Below are 22,346 nucleotides of genomic sequence, written 5' to 3' on the forward strand. Positions count from 1 at the left end.
GTTCACTTGGCACAAATGCCTTTGCAAACCTTTGGCTCATGCTTGCTTCACATATATGATACACAATTTAATTTCTGATTCTTACTGTCTTGTCAGACTTCTGGGGTGCCATTAGTATCTTCCTCCCATGATTTGTTTCTCTTCCTCCCATTTAACAGTGACCATGTTAAAAAAGTTTGGGGTTTTATTTATTTGTTATTTATTTATTTATTTATTTTATACTGAGGTGTATGTAGGGTTGTGTGCTACCCATGTATTCTGATGTAGGAGGGGTCAACCAGAAGGAGTGGAAGAACTATGTGGCTCCAAGATTGAGAAATCAGACTATTGGACTGGGAGGCATGTGTTTACCCACCAAATCGTCTCAGCAGCCAAAGAGTGACCTCTGACTTGGATGTTTTTAACTATTATAAAAACCCAGTTTGGCTTTAGTTCTTTGATGGTTGGGCCACCAAACTATTTTCTTTGCAAACAGAAGTCTATTTGGATCTGAGAACAGTTCTACAAACCCCAACTACTTCTTCAGCATGGGAGGAGGAAATGGAGGATGGTTCAATGTCATGATCCTGCTTAGCAGTCCCCTTTTGTGCATTTTAGGAATTCACAAAATGCTTGCCCAGGAACTATCTATGTGGTTAATTCTCAATACTTCACATTTTATTACATACTAAGCTTACCATTACAAATGTTGTTTCTGTGGTTTGAGTTTTCGTAGGTACCAGCTCATGGTAATGGATCACAGTTCCCTTTGTTCTCACACCATGAGGAGTACATTAACCATCCTAGGATGAAAGCATCAACAACCCTAACTAACCTTGGCCACCCTTTGCTCAAACTAAGCTTTCCTAAGGAAACACTCAAGAGTCACAATCATCCAAGTGAGTCACATCACACTTCCCAGAATGCTTAGGGAGAGTATGAAGACATAGAAATGGCCCTGAAACTCACTGCTGATCATCATTTCAAGGAAACATGGCAGATGTGCCCAGGATCCAACTGTTCTCCTCCAGTGGAATCCAAAGGACAGAGATCAATTGTCTGTAGACATGTGTGGAAAGAATTGAAAACATGGGAGCACTGCTGCCCAATGAAGGCCACGGACTCAGTCCCAGCTTCCTGTTGTGGACATGGCACACCTGTGCTGCTGACATGAATATCCAGAACCCAGTCTTTCTAATGTCACTTGACCCTGACAGACCACAGTTGTTACCATGGCTGAGAGCACATGGACTGAGGATGAAGGGAAGTAGAGAGTGCCAGCAGGCAGAGGGTTAGCAGAGCATCCAGGTTCTCTCCCAAGGGGTGGAGACAGAGAAGAAACCTCTTACAGCACACAGAGTGTGACATCCCTCACCTGACTGTGAAATTATCTCATTAGGGCTCACTTACTTGATGCAGGAAAATCCAGACTGAGTCAGCCCATGCCCCACTGGGGACAGAACACTGTCAGCACCACTGCTTTTCTTTGATAATGTGATGTATGACACAGACACATAGAGATGAGAGGCCAAATGTGTTGTCCCAGCACTGACATACAAGTTTAAACATCATGCACTAGAAGTTACCCTGGAAGGATCCTGGACCAAAGCAGGAGGAATTCAGTAGCCTGAGTCTATCAGTGACCTGAGCAAATTGTCTCCCTAATCCCCAATGACCATGATCCATTCTGGTGTCCTGACTCCCATGCAGGTCTCCTTTCAGGCCAACTTGAGACTTGAGAAGTCCCTTGTTTCTGATCCAATCTATGGTACCATTCTTAGGAACTGGGTTGGGTAGAGCTAAGAAGTATGGGCAGGAAGAGGAAGCAGACATGGGGGGGGGTCAGTTTAGCAATAAGCATGGACTCACGTCCAGGCTCCAGTGACACACAGGTGGTCAGAGCAGGGGTGGCATGGTCAGCAAAGACGAGGAGACCCATATGTAGTCCTTGCTGTGGTGCTACATGGTTGGTCACCGCTCAGCCCCTGCCTCACTTCTGCCACTCAGAATGTGCAGCAGACAAAGCCTGAGTGGATTCCACTGAGACTTCTGAGCCTTTGCTCTTCAGAGGTCTGGATCCAGCAAGGACAGGGACCGAGGTTTCACTGACCCTAGTGAATGGTGAGCTGCCATGTGTGGTGTGCCCTGCAGTGCCCAGCACACAAATGTCTTTTTTTTAGAAGGCTCAGAGTCATCTTTCTGTTTTCCTCTTTGCTGCATGCTCTGACCATAGGCCTCTCATATGAGGAGAAAGCTGCCCTACCTATTCATGTGGAAGACTGTTGCCAGGAGAGATTGACCCACCAAGAAACAGAGGGTGAATAAGAGACAAAGGCCTGCATATGAAAGTTCCTGTCCCAACTTAGTGGCCCCCAAGATTATCAGGTCATTTCTCAGCTCCCTCAGACTGGATCTGAGAAATCCCTTGTTATATGTCTTGCTGCCTGATCAATTAGATGACCACAGAGCTGTACTGAAGATGGCACATGCTCCAGTTTCCTTCTGCCAATGACCCTCATTTACCCCCAGGGAATCTATATGTCTTCCCTCGTTGCCATTCTCTTGCCCCCAGGGGCTCTATCCTCTTTCCCTCAACTTCAGGAGACAGCCTACCACTGCTCAAAAACCCACAGAAGCCATTGACTGGATGCCAGTCAACTCTCATGTCCTCCCAACAAAATGCTCCATGAAGAACTAGGATATCTTATTCCTCTCTGAGACAATGTTCTCAAACCCCCAAAGCTTTGCAAGCATGGCATTTAAGATGTTTGTTTGCACACAACGATCAAATTATCAATCTTGAAGGAGAGGTCTACTGGCCATGTTCCTACCATGCTTAGATGAGCATGCTCAGCTCCCGGAAGGGACTGAGCATCTCTGCCCCCACCCTATCCTTAGCCAAAGAAAACACAGGATTGGGGCTAGAGGCAGAGGACATAGGGCAACCCTGGCACTATTTTATAAGGTGGTAGGTTAAGGTCTAAGCTTGGGGCTTCCTGATCCTAGGTGTTTTATTGTGTGTTGGTTATTGATCTATAAGAAGCATGGGCAGCAGTGGGGCTGTGATGGAGCTGCTAACTGAGACTGGCCTGTGGTCTGTGGCCATATTCACAGTCATCTTCATATTATTGGTGGACCTGATGCACCTATGCCAGCGCTAGACTTCTTTCTACACACCAGGCCCTGTACCATGGCCTGTTCTGGGTAACCTGCTACAGGTGGACCTAGATAATATGCCATACAGCTTGTACAAGGTGAGTGACTTAGTGGTAGATGGTAACTAAGGTTATGGTGTCCATATCAGTATATAGTGGGGCTTGAGCCATATGTCAGACAGCGATCTGGGCCTGCAAGAGGAGATAGACTTATGAAGTTTTTTTGTGGCATCCAATGGAACTTTTTAAGGCAATAATTTGGGAGGTCAAAGTCCAGGAGGTGAAGCAGGATGCTACAATAGAGTTCAGGTTGATTTGATAGAGCAGTGGCCATAGAGGTCAGAAGTGCCTTATGGTCTTGCCAAAGATTAAGTCTTACCATGGTGTGAGGTTTAGTGTAGGATGTCAGTCAGGACACTGAGTGGAGAGAGGGGCTATGCCTGCCTGAATCACTTGCTGCTGTGTCCTCTCTGGCCTCACTGCCCATCTCAAAGAACCAGAGATTCTTCATGAGTAATGAAATACTAAGGGGCCTCAGGACAGTTTTCTGGCTCTTGCAAGGTCACACTTGGGATGTGACATCTACTGTGTTCATTTGCTGAACTTAAAACATAAGTACCACAGTGGTAGGCATCCTCAGGCTGTGGATGGAGCTCAGTCAAGAGCATCTTTCCAGGACATATGAGAACCAAGGTTCAAACAAGGAACACACACACACACACACACACACACACACACACACACACATTCACACACATGAATGTGGATGCAGACCAACCTGTTTTAATATACACACACAAACACACACTGGATCCCGCATGTGAACACTCAACATCTTGCACATGTTTGCTTAGTTGCATGATCTTTGGCAACCTCCACTTCCTATGTTCTCTGTCGCTCTACTTTAGTTTCAAAATCACTATGGTAACATGTTCAGCCTCCACATGGGCTAGAAGTCCATGGTTGTGATCAATGGACTAAAGGCACTGTAGGATGTGCTGGTGACCTGTGGAGAGTGTGAAATCCACTCCAGTAAAAACTGTGTAGCAGGCCCAAAAGCCTGGCCACAGTCCTGAGACATAAAGGTTCACAGAAACTTGTCTCCTGGAAAGTTTATGGTGCCCCATAAACAGATGTATTTCAGATTTGTCCTTGCAATAGTTGGTGAATGGTCCTGTGTGCTTTCTTTCAGTATAGTTTTATTATAGGTGCCTCCAAGGAATGATTTGACAAATACCTAAATGAGGTTGAACTTTGCTTCCTGGCCTTCACCAATGTCCTAGGCAGTCCTTGAACTGACCCTGGGTTTGGAATTTAGTAAGAATGTTACCTATTCAGACGAATTGCCTCCAGTATTGAAAGAGAGATAGTGAAATAAATCAGGCATTACTATCTACTACATAGAGTTAGAAATTTCAGGGAAAGCTTAACAAAGTAAATTTAGAATCCTTCTTATAGTTATGTATGGAAGACTACATTACTTAATAGAAGAAAGCTCCCCACAAAATCACTTAGAATAACAGCCAAGTCACTCCCTTATGTAGGAATTTACAATGGTATAGGAAGAAGATCCGGCTGTGGTTTTAGGAGGAACTAGGGTATTGCATTATTCATGAGAAGGTTAGCTAGAGTGGAACTCCCTAGCACATACTTTCACTAGCCCAGAGGAATAGCATAGTTAAGTATTTACTAAGAGCTGGATGGGGGTGGGTTAAACAATAAATCAGAATTAGAACTATGGCTTGGGCACAAAAGCCCTTGCCCTAGGAGCATAACGACCTCACACCTGGCTTCTAAGAATATAGCTGACCTTAGATAGAGCTGACTTTGTCTCAGTTGTTTCATTGCCTAGTTCCTGCCAGTCTTTACATATGCATTCTTTTGATTTGTGTAAAGAGTCATTAAGGATTGGGTAACCTCAATGTGCCTTGGCTGATGTGTCACCTAACTTCCTTATTTTCTTCGGTATTATAAGTCTGATGCTCTCTTTGAGAAATTACATTCAGATCAAAACTCTCTTGTGTTCATGTCTGTTTGTCACTCGCTGCTGACTCCTTGTCCACTTGAGTACCAGAACCCTGATTCTCCCACGGGTTGAGGGATTGACTGAGTCTAGTCCGTGGCAGGAGAGGACACCACTGACTGACCTGAAATACCCATCTTTCAACACATAGGCTGTGGACCCAAAGCTAAAGGCAAAATACAGGGTGGGGGCAGAGATGGCATCAAAGTTACACATGAGAGACAATGAGCAAAGGAAGAACATGGCATGATAAAGGTGGTAATGGAGATAAAAAATTTTAAAAAGTCCCTGAAATCCATTGTGGAGCCTCATTAGCATGCTGGAGGGTAGAAGAGATGTGTTTGGGGGAAGAGTGAGGTTATAGGAAGCATTGATCCCAGAGGAGAAGAGAAATAAAGAGAGAAGAGGGTGGCACAGCCAGGTATCCTTGCTTACAGATGTACCTGCAGTTGTGGTCCCTGTACCTTATGGGCTTGAGTGGCAAGAGCAGAAGTGATTCTCTGTGTCAACCCTGTGCAACTTTGGCCTGGGCAAAAAATCACTGAAGCAGTGGGTGATGGAGGAGGCTGGCCACCCAGGTTGTTGGGTGATGGGTGTGGAAGGCAAGTGGGGACAGGGAGATGGAAACAATATCCTAACTTTTACTTGCATTTCCACTCCCAGGTAGTCCCCTCAATCCTTTCCCCCTCCTGGACAAAGCTGGGTTCAATGTGATTGCCGCTCTCATTTATGCCCATTGCTTCAAGTAAGGAGAACCTGACTTAATCAAGATGCTAACTGTATTGAAAGAAAGCATGAAAAAGAAAATTGGCTTCATCCCTGAGGTAGGTGGCTCAAGGGCAGCCTGCAGAGCAAATTCTGTGCTGATCATCTTCCCACTGGAGGGTATAGACAGGAGATTTGGGAAGGAGATCTCTAGAAGTGTCAACCACAAGAATAGGAGCCAGGAGATTGACAATGAATATTATTACTAGAATTCTTACTTATGCAACTTGTTAAAGGCAGCAAGAAGGCCTAGTATATTCTATGGCTGTTACAGGTTCTGAACACATTCTCAATTCTCCTGCACATCCGAGGGTTGGCTGACAAAGCCTTCCCTGTGCAAAAGACATTTCTCACCATAGTGGATAAGATGTTGACTGAGCACAAAAGGACCTAGGACCCTGACAAGCCACCTTGAGACCTGACTGATGCCTATCTGGCTAAGATGAAGAAAGTAAGACTATGGGATCTGGTGTCCATTTTGCTGTGAATAGCCCAGTGACACCAAAGTGTAACCACCTGGAGTCATCAGGAGGGTGTTATGGGACATTCCAGTCTCTACACTGAGTCTGCTGTCCTGCTGTGTCCTAGGCAAAGGGGAACCCTGAGAGTAGCTTCAATGAAACAAATCTACACCTGGTTGTCCTTGACCAGTAGGGTGCTAGGATTATGACCACTTCAATCACTCTGACCTAGGTCCTGCTGCTCATGATCCTGCATCCACATGTGCAGAGTCAGCCTGACTGGGGCTGTAATAAAAAGAGGAGCAGGGTAGAGGCACATTTCTTAAGATTACTTGGGACTTGTGTGGCTCCCAGCAATGGCTTAACCCAAACTCCTGTAAGGATGATGGCCATATTTCTCCCATGAACCCACCCCTTAACATAGCCATAGTGGAGGGACAAGGGGCACCACAATGGGTCTCCTTAACTGAGGGGATGCTGTCTTCCCAGGCTGAGTGGAACAGGATATCGACAAGGTCATAGCACAGGTGTGGCATCCAGGGATGGCAGACCAGGTCCTCATGCCCTTCACCAATGTTGTCATTCATGAGGTGCAGCACTTTGCAGACATCATTGCAATACCTTTGACACACAGGACTTCCCCTGACATCAAAGTGCTGGGTTCTCTTATTCCTAAGGTAAGCCAGGGTCCCTCCAATTTCTAGTCAGTGTTGTAGGCTACCTGCTGACCTGATCTGCCCAATTATGGAATACTGAAGTTTAGGCAACACAATTCGCAACTAAACAGAACCAACTTCTGGGTAAATATGGGAATAGAAACAAGAGCAATAACTGTACTTTAGAATCCCAATCTAACTTTGGGCATGGAGTTGGCAGACACCCCCAAGGTCCCAAGAGGACTCTCCATGCGATCTTAGGACCACCAGTGAGTGGAACACAACTTCTGTTCCATTCCAATCACGCGGGACCTGAGACAGTATTAGGGAAGCAGTAAACCCGGCCTGACCAGAGTCACAAGTCCCTTCCGGTCGGCGCCAGCACCAGGTCACCTGGGCAAGGAGTTGGAGGACACCCCCAAGGTCCCTAGAGGACAGCTTCTGAGGCAGACCCCGTTTCGGGCTCCAGACATCCAGGCACCTTCCCTGAGGACAGGTGTCCTCCCCGTCCGGGAGGGCTATGCCAGAGCACCTGGGGAAGCCATCTTGGTTCCCGGATCCCTTTGAGACTAGTCTGCATAGGTGAGAATGTGGACTAAAGAAGCTAACAGCTTCTGGGACAGGCCCTGTTTCAGGCCTTCATCTTCTGCCAGGAGGCAGGTCCGAACACCAGATATCTGTGCACCTTCCCTGCAAGAGGAGAGCTTGCCTGCAGAGTGCTCAGACCACTGAAACTCAGGAGAGAGCTAGTCTCCCAGGTCTGCTGATAGAGGCTAACAGAATCACGAGAGGAACAAGCTCTAACCAGAGACAACTATAACAACTAACTCCAGAGATCACCAGATGGCGAAAGGCAAATGTAAGAATCTTACTAACAGAAACCAAGACCACTCACCATCATCAGAATGCAGCACTCCCACCTCACCCAGTCCTGGGCACCCCAACACACCCGAAAACCTAGACCTGAATTTAAAAGCATATCTCATGAAGATGGTAGAGGACATCAAGAAGGACTTTAATAACTCACTTAAAGAAATACAGGAGAACACTGCTAAAGAGTTACAAGTCCTTAAAGAAAAACAGGAAAACGCAACCAAATAGGCAGAAGTCCTTAAAGAAGAACAGGAAAGCACATCCAAACAGGTGATGGAAATGAACAAAACAATACTAGACCTAAAAAGGGAAGTAGACACAATAAAGAAAACCCAAAGTGAGGCAACGCTGTAGATAGAAACCCTAGGAAAGAAATCTGGAACCATAGATGCGAGCATCAGCAACAGAATACAAGAGATGGAAGAGAGAATCTCAGGTGCAGAAGATTACATAGAGAACATCAGCACAACAATCAAAGAAAATGCAAAATGCAAAAAGATCCTAACTCAAAACATCCAGGAAATCCAGGACACAATGAGAAGACCAAAACTACGAATAATAAGAGTAGATGAGAATGAAGATTTTCACCTGAAAGGGCCAGCAAATATCTTCAACAAAATTATAGAAGAAAACTTCCCAAACCTAAAGAAAGAGATGCCCATGAACATACAAGAAGCTTATAGAACTCCAAATAGACTGGACCAGAAAAGAAATTCCTCCTGACACATAATAATCAGAACAACAAATACACTAAACAAAGATAGAATATTAAAAGCAGTAAGGGAAAAAGGTCAAGTAACATATAAAGGCAGGCCTATCAGAATTACACCAGAGACTATGAAAGCCAGAAGATCCTGAACAGATGTTATACAGACACTAAGAGAACACAAATGCCAGCCCAGGCTACTATAACCAGCCAAACTTTCAATTACCATAGATGGAGAAACGAAAGTATTCCATCACAAAACCAAATTCACACATTATCTTTCCACGAATCCAGCCCTTCAAAGGATAATAACAGAAAAAAAAAAACAATAAAAGGACAGAAACCACGCCTTAGAAAAAGCAAGAAAGTAATCCTTCAACAAACCTAAAAGTAGACAGCCACACGAACAGAATGCCAACTCTAACAACAAAAATAATAGGAAGCAACAATTACTTCTCCTTAATATCTCTTAATATCAATGAACTCAATTCCCCAATAAAAAGACATAGACTAACAAACTGGTTACACAAACAGGACCCAACATTTTGCTGCTAGGCAAATGGATGGACCTGGAGAGTATCATCCTGAGTGAAGGTAACCTAATCACAAAAGAACTCACATGGTATGTACTCACTGATAAGTGGATATTAGCCCAGAAACTTAGAATACCCAAGATATAGGATACAATTTGCAAAGCACATGAGACTCAGGAGGAACGAAGACCAGGGTGTGGACACTTTGCCCCTTCTTAGAATTGGGAGCGGGATGCCCATGGAGGGAGTTGCAGAGACGAAGTTTGGAGCTGAGACGAAGGGGTGGACCATCTAGAGACTGCCATATCCTGGGTTCCATCACATAATCAGCTTCCAAACGCTGACACCATTGCATACACTAGCGGGATTTTGCTGAAAGGACCCTGATATAGCTGTCTCTTGTGAGACTATGCTGAGGCCTGGCAAACACAGAAATGGATACTCACAGTCAGCTATTGGATGGATCATAGGACCCCTAATTGAAGAGCTAGAAAGAGTACCCAAGGAGGTGAGGGGATCTGCAACCCTATGGGTGGAACAACAATATGAACTAACCAGTGTCCCCCGGAGCTCGTGTCTCTAGCTGCATATGTATCAGAGGATGGCCTGGTCGGCCATCAGTGGAAAGAGAGGCCCATTGGTTATTCAGACTTTATATGCCTCAGTGCAGGGGAATGCTAGGACTGGGAAGTGGGAATTGGTGGGTGGGGGAGTGTGTAGGGGACTTTTGGGATAGTACTGGAGATGTGAATGCAGAAAGTACCTAATTTAAAAAAATTACACTAAAAAAAATCCCAATCTAGGAAGGCAAACATGGTAAAATATGGCAGGAGTTGTTGTAACAGCCACTACTGACAATACCGGTGACAGGGTGTACATCTGTCACTTATCACATATCCATGTCATAGTATTAATGAAAGCTGGAAAGCTTCTGTGGTGAGTTTATATGACAGCATCCAGTGTGTGTGGTAGAGGCTGTGCCTGTGAACTTGGTGACTAGGGTCTAGTAAGTCTCACCATGTCCATGTTCACATTATGTTCATCCTGACAGGGGATGAACCTCATCCCCAACCTGTCCTCTGTGTTGAAGAATGAGACTGTCTGGGAGAAACCCCTCCACTTCCATCCTGAACAATTCCTGGATGCCCAGGGCCACTTTGTGAAGCATAAGGCCTTCATGTCATTCTCATCAGGTACCTCTGGGATACCTGGCTTCCTGTCTCTTCCCAGGGGTCCTTGGAGGGTGGAGCACCAATCAGGTCCCAGTCTGACTGAGTCCTTTTCCACATACAGGCTGCCAAGCATGCCTGGGGGATCCTCTGGCCGGCATGGAGCTCTTCCCCTTCTTCACCTGCATCTTGCAGCGCTTTAGCTTCTCAGTGCCAGCTGGATAACCCCTTCACAGTGATTATGGCATCTATGCAATGCCAGTTACTCCAGAACCCTGTCAGTTCTGTTTAGTGGATTAGTAGTAGGGGCAGTGGCTCTGTCCTTCTCCCCAGTTGGGTCTTATTGATGTCCAATAAACAAGTTCTGTATCTGCAACTCAGATTCCTGGTCCATTCCCCACCCTTGTCTCAATTGTGTCCCAAGACAACAGTCTACAATCCTTCTTGAAACTCTGTCACAGTCCTATCAACAACTTTAATGCTGTGAAAATAGAATTTGTTTTTCCAGTAGCAGTGGCCTCCAGTAAAGCATCCTGACATAGTCAGGATGAGGCAAGAAGATGGCAAATTCAAGCCCAGCATGTGCTATATAGATGGCACTACTTAATAAGACTCTTCTCATAAAGGGGAGGAATGGGTAGACATCTCGGAGTCCTGAAGGTAGAAAGGGGGAGGGAATGAAAGGGAGGAGAGAGGGAAGCATTCAGATAAAGTAGGAGGAGAGGTAGTTGTGCTGATGTTCCCTGGTTGACCCTACATCACACATAAATACATACAATTAGCTGCTGAGTTTGTCACACACTACACACAGAAGGCATTATCAAGGGTTACTGTGAGGAGAGTGTGGATAGCTTGTGCTGTAAATCAGCACAATACTTGTTCTGGAGGAAATGTTTACATACAGAGTCACAAATGATGGATAAGACCACTCTCACAACTAAAATAGCTGACTTCTTCAAACTCAGGATTACTGGAGTCAAAGAAATCATCTTTAGCAAAAGGGGACAGGTCAGACTCCAGGAAAATGGGCAGGATCCCACTTCCCACTGTTTTGTCTGGGAACACTGGTCCAGACTGGGAAAGAGTCCTCCCTGCAACTGTTTGACAACTGTACTGGATGCTACTCACTAGGAAAACTTCAAGTATTTTGGAGTCATGAAAGTGTGTGGGTTTGGTTGGGCCAGAGAGTACATTTCTAGAGCATGTGATACTCAAAAAGGCTCATTTTAGATTCCATATAATCTAAGACCAGACTACAGCATCCCAAGACCCTAACCTGTATTGCCTGCCTCGAATCACAATTATATGCAGACACTGATTTTGATTTTGATTTTGTGAAAAAGAAAATGTCCTGCCACGGGCTCTATTAAAATAGGAATATTAAGGATGCTCCGTGTACAGCTCATCACTTGTTACACACTGGTTTATGGAATGAACAGGACCAAAACCTCACCATGCTGGGGAAAGTATACTTCACTGAACCCCTCCTTGTTCCTACAGAAACAATAACATTTACTTACCACACACTCTTCTTCGTCCTACCTCTCTCCTTTATTGTTATCATAAATCCATAGGTATTTGCCTGCATGTATACAGTGTGCACACAGGACCGAATAGAGTATAATAATATTCCCAAGGACTTGAGTTTCTGTTAGTTGTAAGTCATCCTGTGGGTGCTGGGAGCGAAGCCTGGGTTCACTGGAACAGAAGCCAGTGCTTTTCACTGCTGAATGATCTCTACAACGCACCTCTCCTCCATTTTCAATGGTACTGGAAAGTCTTACACTAGTCTGAGGTAATGTCCTTTAGCCCCTAAAACCTGTGAGTGTGGCCTGGCAGATGAGTGGCTCATGATCATGCCCCTTGGATCAGAGGTTCACTGAACACTTATGCTCAATGTTCACAGTGTCATCTTGAATTAACCACTTTACATACTTCCTGTGGACTCAGTACTATATCTGATGCCCTCCAGAGAATCAGCACAGGGCAGGGAAGGAGGGAGAAGTGAAGGGAAATTAGGAGGCAAAACTTCCTAGAGGACAGAGAGTGGAGGGAATGAAGGGCAACAGAAAACACAGCACCTGTAGCAACACAAAACTGTACTGAGGCCAAGGACAGACAGGGAGCTGTGCCCCCAAGTAGCAAGTTTAGCAGTTTCCTTGTGACAGTCACTGCAGGGACTAAAGGACATCTTGCTCTTTCTCATTGCAAATTGTGGACAGAAAGACTAGGAAATGGGGCAGGAACTGACAGCTGACATGGCCTATGGTTGCACAGGACAGAAGACATAGAAGACTCAAGTTTCTTCTGCTTTCTCTAATGGATGGGGTCTTGAGGGTATGGAAGAAAGATCAGGGCTTAATGCAGGATATTAGACAAAAAAATCAAAGGGGAAAAGGTGTTGTGTTCTTGGACCTCACTGGGTTCCTCAAGACACCTGACTTTATTTATACAGGGTAGGGAGCTAAGAGGCCCTAAGGCAGTTTCCAGAGTCTGCTAAGGTCACAGCTGAATGGTCATATTTGAGAGTACCTAGAATATGTGACATTCCTATCCACAAGTTCCAGATCTCGGGCTGGCAGTGTAGATCAGTAGTAGAGCATTTGCCCAACACCCATGATAGCCTGGGTGCAATACGTATCAAAAACACAACCATGGAGCCTTGTGTGCTTAGCCTGGTTCTTGAAGTCTGATGGGGCTCTCCTTTGGAGGTGTTCTGTCCCTTGTTCTTATTTGCTACAACACTTCAGAGATGTGTCTATCTTGCAATTGACCATTAATGTGGAGGTTCTGATCACTGCACAGAGAGTCCGGCAGAAGACACTGGTACAAACCATCTGTCAGTATCCACAGTTGACCACCCAGGCTTCATGCCTACCTCAGAAGTCAGTAGGTCATGTGGGCAGAGTTGGTCAGATGTGGGCATGGTACTTAAGAAGCAACAGGACAGTGCCCAGTGGTGGTGCTACATGACAGGTAATCAAGGGGAAGTCACTAGTTTCAAGGTAGAACATAAGGGACATGTGCTGTTGCGTGGCAGCAGCATTTTGGAGAACTCTGGGGCGAACAGCACACAGAGGACCCCACACAAATGGAGGAATGTGGGTAACATAGGACAGAACAACTGTCTCCTTGGTTACATCCAGTGTGTGAGTGTGCATGTGTTGTCTTCCCACATTATGGGCTTTAAAGGTGAGAGCAGTGGTGACATTATCCACCCATGACCATCCAAGAAATCACCACAGCACTAGGTGACTGAGGAATCAGTCCAGTGTCTTCCTGTCTCTTGCCAACTTCACTAACTGACCTTTAAGATGTGTGGAAAGGTTCCAGATGTGGGCAAGAATAGAGGCACAATATCTTGTCATCATAAGGTGTAGTTGTGGTTTGAATATGCTTGGACCAGGGAGTGGAAATATTAGAAGATGTGGCCCTCTTGGAGTAGGTGTGTCACAGTGGGTGTGGGTTTTAAAACCCTCATTCTAGCTGCCTGAGAGCCTGCATTTGGCTACCAGCCTTCAGATGAAGATGTAGACATCTCAACTCTATGTCTTTTGCCTTACAGAAGTTTTCCAGTTTCACGAGGTCCCATTTTTCAATTATTGATTAAGAGCCTGAGCCATCAGAGTTTTGTTGGGGAAATTTCCACCTGTGCCAATGGGTTCAAGGCTCTTTCTTCCCCAGTTTCTCTTCTATTAGATGCAGTGTATCTTGTTTTATGTTGAGGTTTATGACCAACCTGTACTTGAGCTTTGTACCAGGTAATAAATATGGATCCATTTTCACTTTTCTACATTCAGATTACCAGTTACAACAGCACCATTGATTGAAGATGCTTTCTTTTTCTATTGTATAGTTTTGGCTTCTTTGTCTAAGATAAAGTGTCCATAAGTGTGTGGTTTTATTTTTGACTCTTCTATTTTATTCCATTGATCAATGTGTCTGTCTCTGTACCAAAACCATGCAATTTTTTTTTATCACTATTGCTCTGTAGTATATCTCAAAGCCAGGGATGGTGATTCCCCCAAAAGTTCTTTTCTTGTTAAGAATTGTTTTCATGATTCTAGGTTTTTGCTTTTCCAGATGAATTTGAGAATTGCTTTTTCCATGTCTTTGAGGAATTGTGTTTGGATGTTGAGTGTGTAGACTGCTTTTGGTCAGATGGCTGCTTTTACCATGTTAGTTCTCCCATTCCATGAGAATGGGAGATGTCTCCATTTTCAGAGATCTTCAACTTCTTTCTTGAATGAATTGAAGTTATTGTCATACAGCTCTTTCACTTGTTTGGTTAGAGTTACCCCCAAGATATTTTATATTATTTGGGAGTATTGTGAAGGGTGTTGTCTCTTTAATTTCTGTCCCTGCTCATTTAGCGTTTGTACAAAGGAAAGCTACTGATTTATTTGAGTTAATTTTATATCTAGCCACTTTGAGAAAGTTGTTTGTCAGCTAGAGAAGTTCTCTAGTAGAATTTTGGGGGTCACTTATGTATACTATCATATCATCTGCAAAGAGTGATACCATGACTTCTTTGCCAATTTATATCCCCTTGATCTCCTTTTGTTGTTGTATTGCTGTAGCTAGAACTTGGAGTACTATATTGAATAGATATGGAAAGCTTGGGCATCCTTGCCTTGTTCGTGATTTTAATGAGATTGCTTCAAGTCTCTCTCCATTTAATTTGACATTGGCTGTTGGTTTGCTGTAAATTGCTCTTATTATGTTTAGGTATGGGCCTTACCAGCAATGTAGAGATTGGGAAAAAAACTTCACCAACCCCACATCTCAGAGAGGACTAATACCCAAAATATATGAAGAACTCAAGAAGCTAACCACCAAGAACCCTAATAACCGATTCAAAAAAATAGGGCATGGAAGTAAACATAGAATTCACAACAAAGGAATCTCAAGTCACGGAGAAGCACTTCAAGAAATGTTCAAATCCTTTTGATTGGGAAAATGCAAGTCAAAATGACACAGAGATTCCACCTTAAGAAAGACTAAGATTAAAACCTCAGGTGACAGTACATGTTGGCAAGGATGTGGAGAAAGAGGAACATTTCTCCATTGCTGATGGGATTGAAAACTGGAAATCATTCTGGAGGTCCCTCAGTAAATTGGAAATAGATCTATCTGAATATGCCAGCTATGACATATACCCAAAAGATGCTCCACCATGCCACAGGGGCAGGTGGTTCACTATGATCAGAGTGACCTTGTTTTTGAGAGCCAGAAGCTGAAAACAACCCAGATTCTCACAACAGAAGAATGCATGCAGAATATATTTTTCATTTACACAATGCAATATTACTCAGGTATTAAGAACAAGGACATCATGTGTTGCTGGGGCAGGAGGGAGGGGATAGACCCAGCGTGGGTGTTTCTTCTCTCTTGTCTATTCTTCTTGAGGCAGCAGAGGGGGAAGAGTGTAGGTGGAGGGGAAGACTTTGTCTTATGAGATTCTGGGGTAAGACTTTGTTTTACATGTTTCTGGGATAAGACTTTGTCTTATGAGAAATTTAAGGTTGCTGTATAATAAAAAGTTTAGTTATCTAAGTCAAAGTCACTATGATATTGTAGCTGATCTGCCTTCTGTGATCCTCTGAGGTCAGAAACTGCAGTCTCTGGCACATAGCACCTTGTCCTAAAACAGCAGGAGATTAAGTAAAGGATTAATTGCTAGAGTCTTTTCCCTATTGTCCAGATGCCTCTTGCTTGTCTGGCTAGGGGGAGGTTTGGAACAACAACTTCTATTGAACCAGGAGAAGAAAATAACACTCAAAGAAGGAAAAATTTTACATAAGCAAATATGCATAACCTCACATAAGTTCATATTCAGCTTCATTCATGCCCATTCATTTTTATTCAAACCCAGCTGGGTCCAGCTTGCATGCATTCTCACAATTACATACTTACACACACATATGCATACATTCTCACAATTACATACCTACACACACACACACACACACACACACACACACACATCCATACTTACATATGCATATAGAGCAAATGACCAAGCACTGGTGCAGAAAGAACTCACTCATTCTGGTTTTTGTTTGTTTGGTTGGTTTTGGTTTTAGTTTTTTGAGACAGGGTTTCTCTGTATAGCTCTGGCTGTCCTGGAACTCACTTTGTAGACCAGGTTGGCCTCGAACTCAGAAATCTGCCTGCCTCTGCCTCCCAAGTGCTAGGATTAAAGGTGTGCACCACCACATCTGGCTTGAACTCACTCATTCTGGATGAAAAGTGCGCTCCAATATTTATTACATAAAGAAATAAAAGGCTTCCACCCTTTTAAGGCTCAATGAATCAAACCCATGTTTGTAAGAAAAAAAAAACTGTTTCTTTTAATAAGACTAAACCAGCCTTGTCCTTACCATGGGACATGTTCTGTCCCATGGTAAGGAGAAGCCTGCTTCCTCCTTCTGCTTTCCGCAACATCCTTTTTCCTCTTTCCCTCTGCATTCTGCACATTGCTCTCTTATTATTTTATGTTACCTATAATTTCTAAATTATTCCACTCTGCAGTCTCCTAATCTAGAAAGTTTTCTGTCTAAACACTTCTCCTCAGCTCAGTTCTTCTCACCTCCATTCCTCTCACCCCAGTCCCTCAGTTCTGACTCTTCTCTTTGTCCTCAGCCCCTAAACATCATTCAGAATATATGATCACACGTTAAAAAGTTCATCAAAATTTCACACTGAAAATCAAATCATAAATTGCAATAGAAGTTTACAACAGAGAATGTTTACATGCATATCCGTTAGGAGTGATTACCTGGATAAAGATCTATCACCTGTCACAGCTGCACAGGTTCACTGAAGGTTTAAAACTGTAACTAAGTTATTAGTCATGTTTTCTGTAGATAAACTCAGTCAATAATTTATTTATTTTATCTGCACCTATAATAAATCCATTTTTATGACCTTTGGTTAATTGTTTTACAACCTCCTGGGATGTGCTCTGAGTAGGAGAAAATCTGGTTATTATCTAAGAGCAATTAACTGGTAACACTCAAGGAATGGCAGAGTTCTCATTGCAGCTTTGATTATCAGAAAAGAAACTAATAGTAGTCCCATTATAAAAGAGTTTAATAATCATAGATATAATTTTAGGAATTCTTATAGGATCATCATTAAGACTTAAGTCATCTATTTGTCTATATAGCATCATAACAAGATAGTACATCTTCGTGAATCTGCTCCAAAGAACGTACTACTACTTAGTGATAGTTATTTACATGTAATAATCATAGGAAAAGCATATTAATAGCAGAAATCTTTCCTAAAATGAGTCCCTCACAGTCTTGCTTAATGAGGGCTCACCTGTTACAGATTATATAATCATCTGATGCAGGCCACTTCAGGATGATCACCTACTAGCTATTAGCTTGTGCCATTATGGCTCCTGACAATGTGTTTTGCAGGCAAATGAATAGATCTAGAAAACATCATGCTGGTGTGTCGGCCGCCCGCGAAGCTAGAGTCCGCTGATGTTTCTGCCACCATGCTGCCCGCCTCACTGCTTTGTCACCCGGGCCTGCGCCACCTGATGCTTCAGGCGCGTACGTACGCCGAGGCTGCCGCTGCACCTGCCCCCGCCGCCGGGCCGGGACAGATGTCCTTCACCTTTGCCTCCCCGACGCAGGTGTTCTTTGACGGTGCCAATGTCAAGCAAGTGGACGTGCCTACGCTGACTGGAGCCTTTGGCATCTTGGCATCCCATGTCCCCACACTACAGGTCCTACGGCCTGGGCTGGTAGTGGTTCACGCAGAAGACGGCACCACAACTATGTACTTTGTGAGCAGCGGCTCCGTCACTGTGAATGCTGACTCCTCTGTGCAGTTACTAGCTGAAGAAGCTGTGACGCTGGACATGCTGGACCTGGGGGCAGCCCGGGCCAACCTGGAGAAGGCGCAGTCAGAACTGTCAGGTGCGGCGGATGAGGCAGCACGGGCCGAGATCCAGATCCGTATTGAGGCCAATGAAGCCCTAGTGAAGGCCCTGGAGTAGATGGTACCTACCCATGGGGAAACTGAGCCAGGTCCAGGCCTATGAGAAGTTCCCAGTGGGCTGAAGTGGCCACCAGGGGTCAGCAGTGCTCCAGTTGCTGGGCTTAAAGCTTCCTGGTGCCTGCCTGCCAGGTCATGGAGGGCTCCCCCCAGTCTGGGATCCCCACGATGCCTCTGGAGAGATGGCCTTGATTGCCCCTCAAAGCCACCTGAACTGTCATCAACTTACCCAGCCTGTCTCCATTAAACACCAGGAACCAAAAAGAAAAAAGAAAAAAAAAGAAAACATCATGCTGAGTGAGGAATTTTGACCCAAAAGGACATGCATAATTTTTACTCACTAATAAATGGATATTAGCCAAAAATGTACAGTATACCCAGGATACAATACACAGAACTCAAGAGGGTTAACAAGGGGAAAGCCCCAAGTGAGGATGCCTCAATCCCTCTAGGGAGGGAGAAGTAAGCAGTCTCAGGAGGGCGAAGAGAGGGAGGAACCAGAGTGGGGAAGGGGACAGTGCAAGGAGGACAGGAACCTGATTATGTATTGGGTGGGGGACAGGACAGAAGCTCTGAGGGCCAGCAGAAAGAATGGAAACAGGCATCCTCCGGAGGTAGGAGGTGGGTATACCCTCTAGAATGTCCTAAAGACCTGGGAGGTGAGAGAATCTCAGGGTGCAAAGGGAGGGACCTTAAATGAAATCCCCTACATTGATGAAAGGGAACTTTTAAAGTTCACCTCTAGTAGAAAAACAGGGCATAAAGTAGAGGGTGGAGTTTGTCATCCCACAGTCAAAAACTCTGAGCCAGGATTTTTCCTGTCTGAAAGAACTTCAGGGATGAAAACTGAGAAGAGCCTGAGAGAAAGGAGGTCCAATGATAGGCCCAAATTGGGAGCCAGCTCAAGGGGAGGCCCCAAGGCCTGACACTATTACTGATGCTATGGTGTGCTTACAAACATGAGTGTAGCATGGCTGTCCCCTAAAAGCCCAACAAGCAGCTGAAAGAGTCAGATGCGGATATTTGCACTCAGGCAATGGAGAGAAGTTAGTGACCCTTGAGGTTGAATTAGGGAAATGCTGGGAGAAGCTGAGGAGGAGAGAAACCCTATAGAAAGCAATTAGTATGAACTAACCTGAACTCCAGAGATTGCTCAGACATGGAGTCACCAACCAGAAAGCATACAACATATATGAGCCCTCCCCCCATATATACAGCAGAAGACTGCCTTGTCTGGCCTCAGTGAGAGAAGATTCATTTAACCCTCACAAGGCTTGAGGCCCCAGAGAGTGAGGAGGTTTGTTGCAGTCAGGGTTTGAGGGGAGGGGACATCCTCTTGGAGACAGGGAACAATCAGAAATGGACTAAGAGGGAGATGAAGACTGGATTGTAAAGTAAAGATTAAAGAATAAAAGAAAATAAAAAGAAAAACAAAATCTCAGCCTTGCCTGCCTCATGCCTGCCCAGACAATGCCATGATCCCACCTTGATGATAATGGACTAAACTTCTGAAAGTGTATAAAGTCCCTATTAAATGTTTTTCTGTATGAGAGTTGCATTGGTCATGGTGTCTGTTCACAACAGTAAAATGCTAAGACAGAACTTGGTACCAGGAGTGGTATATTGCTGTGATAGGTTTGACCATGCTTTTGTCTAGAAGAATGCGGATTCAGAGACTGTGGATTTGGAAAGCAGTGGAAAGTTTTAAGTGGGGCTTAATGGGCTCTCCTAGTAGGAATATGAAAGACTTTGTGACTGAGATTGCTTTGAACTGTGTAGTGTTGGCCCAAGATGGTTTAGTGGAGATAAATTTCAGTATGCGTCCTAGAGTCTTTTTTTCTGGTATCTTTGTGAAAAATGTGACTGCTCTCTGTCCTTGTCTAAAGAGTCTAACTGAGACTAAGGTAAGAGATTTATATTAATTACACTGACAAAGTAAATCTCAAATAAGCCCAGCAGAAACTTTGTTCTCTGTTTGAATCACATATAGAGCATTTAAACAAGCATAGAGATCAGAGAAAAGATATATACCATATATGGTTCAAGTATTAAAGGGGAACCAGGGTGTAAAATGGAGCTGAATCCTGAGTTCAAGAATATTGAATTATGTTAAAGGAGTGACTAAAGGAGTTCAGTGAGTCAACAGGGTCTCTAGGGACAGAATGAGAATTGAAAAGAAAAAGACAATTAGATAGCATTATAAAAAGAATAGCATGATCAAGCTATATACAGCATTCTGGAAGCTTAAAAAGATGGAAATACTGACCTTAAGCCATGAATAATTTTATCAGCCAACTCCACAGGATCAAAACTCAGCAGAGCAGCATTCCTTAAATTCAAAATCTGCAGATGCAAACTTAAAATGTCCAGAGAGGTGTTAGAATTGTGCCAAATAGCTTATAAGTGTCTTTGAATTTTCTCCCAATTATTGTGACTCTCATTGTAAAGTTGAGAAGTGACAGAAATCCATTGGAATTTACCATGACACATGAGATGGCTTCTTACTCTTAAACTTTGATCCTCTTTTCCAACAGTTTGAGTAGGATTAAAAGGAGCATCAATCCATTGTTCCAAAGGTCTATCTAAATCTTCTTGAATACTCAGAGCATTAGTAACATGCTTTGCTAAATCATTTAAAAAAATTAGCTGTCTTCACTTCTTGTGTCAAAGTGATTGCAGAAGTAATGATGCTAGCTATCAATATAATCAAAACTGTTATACTGGCAACAATCAAGTCCACTAAACTCTTGCTTCTGCGTAAAGCCTGACTTCTTCTTCCAGTATCTGTAAGATTTTTTTTTTTTAAGAATACCAAGTCTTGTCATACTTATAGGAAATAGAACAGAGGCTCATTGAGAGACCACCATGACAGCAACACTAGATTTCAATACACTAACACAATTAGAAAGTGTACATTAAATGCAACTTACATTAACTACCATAGAAGAAACTAAAGTAATTTTAACATGACTAACCAAAAAAATAATTAGGAGCCTTAACACACCCAGTAATATTTGCTCAAATTCAAGATAATGTCCCAATTTTATCTACTGCAAATGTCACTTCAAACAAGGCAGCTGTCAATTTTCAAATATGTCTTTGAAAATGACCAGAAAAAGCCTTCCAAATGAAGATTGTTACTTTTTTGTCCCCAAATATGGAATTGATTTCCAGACTAGGCCGTGATTGAGTCAGAATAACTGGTCATATTAAAGGAAAGAGAAGGGGTTATTATAACTTCTGTATTTGATTAATTTTTTGAAGGCAGTTTCTACAGTCTCATGCATTCTGTCCAAAAGGTCTGAAAGCTTGAGGCAAGTTGTCCAGGCATGGATATGGGCAGATAAAGGTGGGTCAGGAATATACGTCTAATACAGCTTCCCTATCACCATTGTCAGGGGATTTGGCAAGCTCACACACAGTCAGCATCATTCTTTTTCCCAGCATCAGCATGTCTCAACAATCACTCAGGCAGTTCTCATGCTCCTTCAGCATTCTGAGGAAAAATACAAACATTTAGGATATAGCTAATGTCCCAAATATTGAAATGGATATTGCTTTTGAATCTTTTCTGTAGCAACAACTAATCCCCAAGATTTTAAAGCTTGTTGTATAAGAGCAAAATCATGGAGAAATCCTTCAGAAAACCAGCTAACAAAATATCATCCATATAAGGAATAATATACACAGAAGGATACAAAGTCCTAACTTCTTGTAATGAAGCAGCACAAAATTTTTAACCTAATATAGGACTCATAGTCATTCCTTGAGGTAAAAATTTTCCAATAATATGTATTGCTTCATGGGTCACTTACAATTACAAGTACTCTAAATACAAACCTTTTACAATCTTTAAGATGCAAAGGAATAGTATAAAAATAATCTTTTAAATCTACAATAATTGTATACCTATTTTTTGGAATGGCAACTGCGGTTCCATAGTTTCATTAATCGTTTGTAAATCTTGCAATAATCTCCACTTCCTTGATTTTTTTTCTTGATTTCATTTA

The 22,346-nt window shown here is 43.4% G+C and overlaps 2 pseudogenes; both read left to right on the forward strand.

The window, feature by feature from the left end:
• Window positions 1-78: 78 nt before the first annotated feature.
• On the forward strand, window positions 79-10,665 carry LOC110289001 (cytochrome P450 2D3-like; annotated as a pseudogene).
• A 7,143-nt stretch (window positions 10,666-17,808) lies between these two features.
• LOC110289002 (ATP synthase F(1) complex subunit delta, mitochondrial pseudogene) lies at window positions 17,809-18,575 on the forward strand (annotated as a pseudogene).
• The last annotated feature ends 3,771 nt before the right edge of the window (window positions 18,576-22,346 follow it).

This window comes from Mus caroli, unplaced genomic scaffold (assembly GCF_978045245.1).
Source record: "Mus caroli unplaced genomic scaffold, Mus_caroli_1 scaffold_16, whole genome shotgun sequence".
Classification (NCBI taxonomy): domain Eukaryota; kingdom Metazoa; phylum Chordata; class Mammalia; order Rodentia; family Muridae; genus Mus; species Mus caroli.